This window comes from Nelusetta ayraudi, unplaced genomic scaffold (genome assembly GCF_046127955.1).
Source record: "Nelusetta ayraudi isolate G7.1 ecotype Tasmania unplaced genomic scaffold, CSIRO-AGI_Nayr_v1 ptg000011l, whole genome shotgun sequence".
NCBI lineage: Eukaryota > Metazoa > Chordata > Actinopteri > Tetraodontiformes > Monacanthidae > Nelusetta > Nelusetta ayraudi.
The window spans coordinates 27,530,357-27,536,433 of NW_027466061.1; positions in this window are offsets into that span (position 1 = coordinate 27,530,357).

Sequence of the window (6,077 nt, forward strand, 5' to 3'; positions counted from 1 at the left end):
TGTCTCCACTGAGTGCACTCCATTCGCCACTCGGCGCCATATGGTGAAGAGGAAACAGGAAATGCCAGATGTGCATCAGCCTGACCTCTGGGTGGCTGGGGGAGTTGCTGAAAAAGTCGGGGTACCTCTGCTGCCGTCACCCGATCCAGCCGCTGCCGAGGGTGAGCCACCAGGAAATAGCTGCTCCTCTTTTAGCCTCGGCTTTAGAAAACCCGGAGGATATTTTCTAAGCCAGGATTTAATTAAGTGGTAAATCAGATGGAACATTTCCGAGACTCCTTTGGATGTATCACTCATAACCTTTTGGGAAGGAGGCCGTAGTTTTGTTTTTGATTGTGGTTTGATTCTTTTACAGGTGCTTGAAGGAACTGGACCAGTAGAAAAGTCCAGGAGACAACAGCTTGAGGCCTTATATTAGCAGGAGTGATGGGAAACATTTCTCCATTAAAAACAGAAGACTTTGGTTTCTATCTTTGTCCTTCTTAAATTCCTCGTGAGATTCCTGTGAATTCCTCGTGAGCATTTCCTAACTTTCTTCTTCTTGGGTTTTGAGCTGCTGTTTTCAGGGTTTGTAGCTTGACACTTCTTGCCTCTGTCACACTGAAGGAAGATGATCAGTTTAAGAAACTTCAAAACCAACAGCTTTGTGTTGGTGCTTGGAAATATGGATGTGCGAGATGTTCAATCAATGAAGGGTTGAGGACTTAACTTGAGGCCCTCGTGCCTGTAAATGAAGCTCTCCCTCTTTCCTCTGGAGCGCGTGACGCACCACAACAACATCTCGCCATCTGCGCCTGGTTTTGGCTACGGGAAAATAAAGCAACCATCAAAGTGAGGGCGCCGGCTGCGTCTCCTCCTGCAGGCCATGATGATGGGATGGAGGTGTCACGCTGAGCTGAAGGAGTCATTAACTGCTCGGCTGGTTGTCTAGCCCCAGGACGACTCAGCAGCCGCTTCTCCGTTACGTAACAGCCGCCAGACACTGGAGGAGGGAAACAACCTCAGGATCCTGGAGAACCCGAAGAGCCTTTTGGTCTCAGTCCCCTCCCCCTCCCTCTCTCTCCCCTCCCTCCTTTCCTCCCACTCCGTCCTCCTTCCTCTGGGTTTCTTTTTCTTGGACTACCTCTTCTTCCCTTCCTTCCTTCCCCGCCTGCCCTAAACTTCTCTGCTCTCCTCTCTTTTACACCATCCTCCCCTTTCTTCCTTATCTTCTCCTCCGTCCTGCTCTCACGCTCCCTCTCCTGCCCCCTCCCTACTCCCCCTGCCGCCATTTGGTCGCCCAAAGTCAGCAGTCTCTCCTCCAAGAACGCTGGCTCCTCTCAGTCCTCGCTCTGTTTATTCTATCAGCGGGTTCTGCTTGGCCCCTCCCCCCAGACGACGGTGCTACACATACCACAAATGTAATTGATAGAACAGGCCAAACTTCTTTCCAGCGTCCGGCGGCCTTGATTCCCCCGGTCTGCATTAACCTCCTCGCAACTCCTCCAGCAGCCCGAGCAGCCGTGATGGATCAGGCAGATCTTTTTGGTTTCTCGACCTCCATCGCCAGAGCCTCCTTCCATCTCCATCCACCTCCCTCCACCTCCTTGACTCTCAGCCACCCGTCGTTAGCAGCGCCGATTCTCAGACAGTGTCCAAGTTGTTCCAGCATTTCACTCGCAAATTTCAGCATTTCCTGTTTTTTTTATTGCATATTTTACATTTTTCTTTTTCCAGTGGAGTAGCTGTTCTTGATTTGATCTTCCTTAGCGAGTGCTCAGCTGTGGCAGTTTATCAACAACACAAAAGAATAGAGGTCGCAACTTTTGATTTCCTTCCTGCGACATCCAGCACACAAATATCCATTCTCATGGCAGCATGTTCCTGCACGGTCACATGATCCTTGCATATACCTGGAATACAATGGATGCATTCACAACATTTGGGGGGGAAAAAAAAAGTTTTCCCCACTGGAGGAACAGGGATTTTAACATCTGATCCAAGCAAGTACAGGAACATATTTTCAGAAACCACCCTCACCATCCTGTATTTAAAATTCAAACACCACACATCAAGTCGTTTGCTCTCTGGACTGCACTCTAAAAATGTTGGCAGCATCTCTTGGCGACATTTCTTACTAAAATGTGAGCGGGAAAAAGAAGCTTGATTTCAATTCAAGTTTATTGACCCTTTATGGCTCTTTGCTGTAGTTTTGTCTGGGTTACGGTCGACGGTGACCCAGTTTGAAGGGCGACGCTGCGTCCTCCTTGCCTTGTCATCAGCACCATTTGAAGTGCGCTGCTTTGTTTTTTTTTCCTACCATCAAAAACACAGTGACACGGCTTTGGGTCATATTCTCCTACCACTTCTGTCCTGTGTCACACACACACACACACACACACACACACACACACACACACACAGACACATACACAAACACACGCACATGTTGAAGCAATTAGCGGCGGCCTTGCGGTTGAATAATGGCATGTGGGCATTCCTGCTGATTTGTGCAGAGAGCAAAGACGAAGCGTTTTGTCCACCTCTCCTCCAAGGTTCACGTGTTTCATCTCTCACTGTAGACACCAATAGGACACCAATTCCCTCCACACACACACACACATACACAGTCCACAAAGTCTTGTCACAAAAAGCCAAATGGGACACCCAAGTCTGATTTCAGGAGTTTTGCCTTGGACAAAGTCGATGGCTGAAGAGGTCAATGGAGGCTGACCTTCAGGGGTCTGAGGTCTCCAAGTCCTCATTTGTCTTGTGTGATTGTCTCCAAGCCTGAAGCTTTAATGATCAGATTATCGTCTGCGTCAGAACAAGTTTCAACCAGATTTCAGCAAACTGGATGCGTTTATTATAATAACTGGATACAGTACATACGATTTTTTTGCCAGCAGTCACTCGGTGTACTGCGGCCAAAAATCCCAAAAGACCACAATAAAAAAAGAAACGCCTGTAAAACGGACCTGAAATAAATCTTTCTACTGAAGATTTTTACATCATGAACTTTAAATCTGTCTAAGAATTTTTTTTTTAAATGTCAGAAAATCCCTAGAAAAGGGATTCAGTATGACTTCTCAGCTCATTCTGATTGGTTGATGCATCCTGATGTATCACATGTGTTACAGAGGCATGATGGGAAGTGACACTGCTGCTACATGTTGCAAAAGTAACCGGGAAGACAAAAATATTTTCAGCGTATGTGCCGAGTGAGCAGCTCCATTGAAATGAATGGGAATCCATGTTGGATCCTCGCGGCTTGATTTGCATTTGCGAGTGATTCTGGACAGACACATTTTTCTGATTTGACCGGAAATTCAAAACATCAAAAGTGTGTTTGAACAGCTGCTGATGGAAGCTGCAGCCGCCGAACTTTTCTTCCTCTGGACGTTGCAGTGAGAGGCCCTGGGTGACAGCTCCTCCCGGGCGAAGCCAGCGGAGAAACCAGAGCTCGCCGAGCGCCGGAGAAGTCGCACATGTGCAAACAAAACCCGAGACAAACAGCCAATGATTTTCAACCAGAAAACTGTTGAGGTTGAAAAAATCTGCTGAGAAGTAGAAAGAGAGACGGTAGGAAGGAGGGAGGGAGCGAGAGGAGAGGGCTGCCGCTCAGCTTTTCCACAGACACGCACTCATCATCCTCACACTTCTCGGCCGTGCGATGGCTTTCAGAATCACGGTGGAAAAAATGACGAGCTGAGATGTGACGTGACGGCAGACGCCAGGCGGACTGATTTGCGGGGCCGTGGAGACGACCCTCCACTCAGCAGACGTCTCTCCGCACCATTTCCTCTTCTCAGTTCGCCGTAACAACTGCCCTCCTCCCCCCACCCCAGGTGACCCGGCCTCCGTTTCAGCGGCCCAAAAAAACACAACAACAATACTGGGGGAACCGCTGAATGGCCCCGAACTGAAGCAGCTGACTCAGCGGCAGCAGCAGTAGCAGCAGCAGCAGCTTCAGTCATGCTTGGGGGGGGGGGGGGGGGGGGGGGGGGGTTCCGTTGGTTCTCCTGCGACCGACCGCAGTCTCTGCTGCAGAACTGCACTGTGGAGACAGAGACATCACCCAGCAGCTTGTTACTCTGCCGTGCTCCAATATCCAATATCCGGTTTGAGTGAAGCCTTTTTTACAGGAGAACTCAACAGAACTCGCTCGCAGTTCTGGCAGTTGTGAACGAAGCCTGAGCTGCAAACTTAACTCCTAAATCCCCCTCAAAGCTGCATGCTGCCTGCAGCTTTTTTTCCCCCCATGTTTTAAGAGGACTGGAACCAAGATGTCTGAGATTGGAAGATAAACAGAAATGACTCTGCCTAGATAAGGAAGCTCTCCCTTAACACTCCTGATTCCGTCCCTTCCACAACAGTACCGTGTATAACTTTTTAAGTTATTGCATCTGACATAAACATGGAGTCCAGCAGGCAGTGAAGCGTCCTCCACTTTGAGACGTGATTTGTGGGAGATGTAAAATAAAAAAAACACTGGGCTGTCTTGGACACAAAGCGTTTTGTTCCACGGTGCATTAAAGAGCAGGAGAAGTACATGGGAAAGATTTTCCAACCACCGCGAAGAAGCGGACGAAAGGCAGGTGCAACGCCTGGAGCTCATCACCACCACAGACAGACGGACGGATGGACAGATTTTATCTACAGCTGACGACTTCAACTCTCTGTATCTTTTCCTGAGCGGCCGAAGAAACATCTGGCCTCGTCTAAGTGGCGAGACGACGAGGAGGGACCTCATCAGTCCAGGTCACACGCCTCTGAGAACTCTCCAGTGAGAAGATCTGCTCCCTCTCACGCGACCTTTGACCTCCCGGCTCCCTCAGCCGTCACAGTTTCCACTGCGCAGCGAGTCTCTGCTTTCTCTAAAGCTGCTGCTCAGCTTTCTGTGGTTCCTCTGAGACGAACTCCATCCACCCACAACTTCTTATTCCATTCCCTCCCCCCCTCCACCCGCTTCCTTTCTCCTCTTCCCTCCTTCCCTCTCTAACCTCTTTTGCTGTATTCTCTTTCCTTTCTTTTCTTCCTCTTTCGTTTGGCTCTGATCTTGCTGCCTCTGGCTGTGAAAGGCCGGCTCGTTGCCACATTTGTCCTCACACCGTCATGTGACCTTCCAGCAATGTCCCTCTGCACCACTGTTTAGCTTCTGGTGTGCTGTGTTGGCCAGCGTGGCCGTGTCCTCTCGTCCCTGTCTGACCGACTGTGTGTCTTTTTAATTTTGCAGCTACTCTGCACACACACACACACACACACACACAAACACTTTTGTCCCCTTGTCAGCCTGGCAGACCTCAACTGGTGTTGCGTTTCAGTACAGCGGTAGGAAATATTTCTTCAACCATGCAGGAAATGTCTGACTTGCTGGAATCTTTCTCTTCTAATACGCACACACAGGCACACGTACATACACACAGAGACGCACACAGACACATATTGAGATATACTGAGAAAAAAAAAATCCAATTAACCCAAATAACAATAGATGCAACAATGAAATGAAAATAGCTAATAGTCGGTTAATGCCAAATAATGACTCTCAGACTGATGGGGAGCCAAGTGGCAGACTGGAGAAAAGAAAGAGAAAAGTTTCCATCAGCGGGAAAAGCAGCAGCAGAAAGAGCAGCGACCCCATCAGGTAGAAAGGCATTGTGACTGGTGCTTGTGACGGGGGGCCGAGGTCTGGCAGGCACAGAACCGGACCCGCACCTTGACCTGAAACACAGCTGGTTTGCTCGGGCCTGGGACCTTTCTGTGTGGAGTTTGAATGTTCTCTCTGTGTCTAAGTGGGTTCTCTCCAAAAACATGCATGTGAGGTGAATTGGAAACTCTAAATTGTCCGTAGGTGTGTGTGTGAGTGTGAATGGTTGTTTGTCTCTATGTGGCCCTGCGATGAACTGGCGACTTGTCCAGGGTGTCACCCTGCCTTCACCCTATGACAGCTGGGATAGGCTCCAGCAGACCCCTGCAACTCTGAGTCCAGGAGGAAGCGGGTATTGAAAATGGATGGATGGATGGATGGATGGATGGATCCCGTGACCTGCAGCAGTATGTACAAAAGGAAGTAAAACTGCCACTGAAGCTGAAAG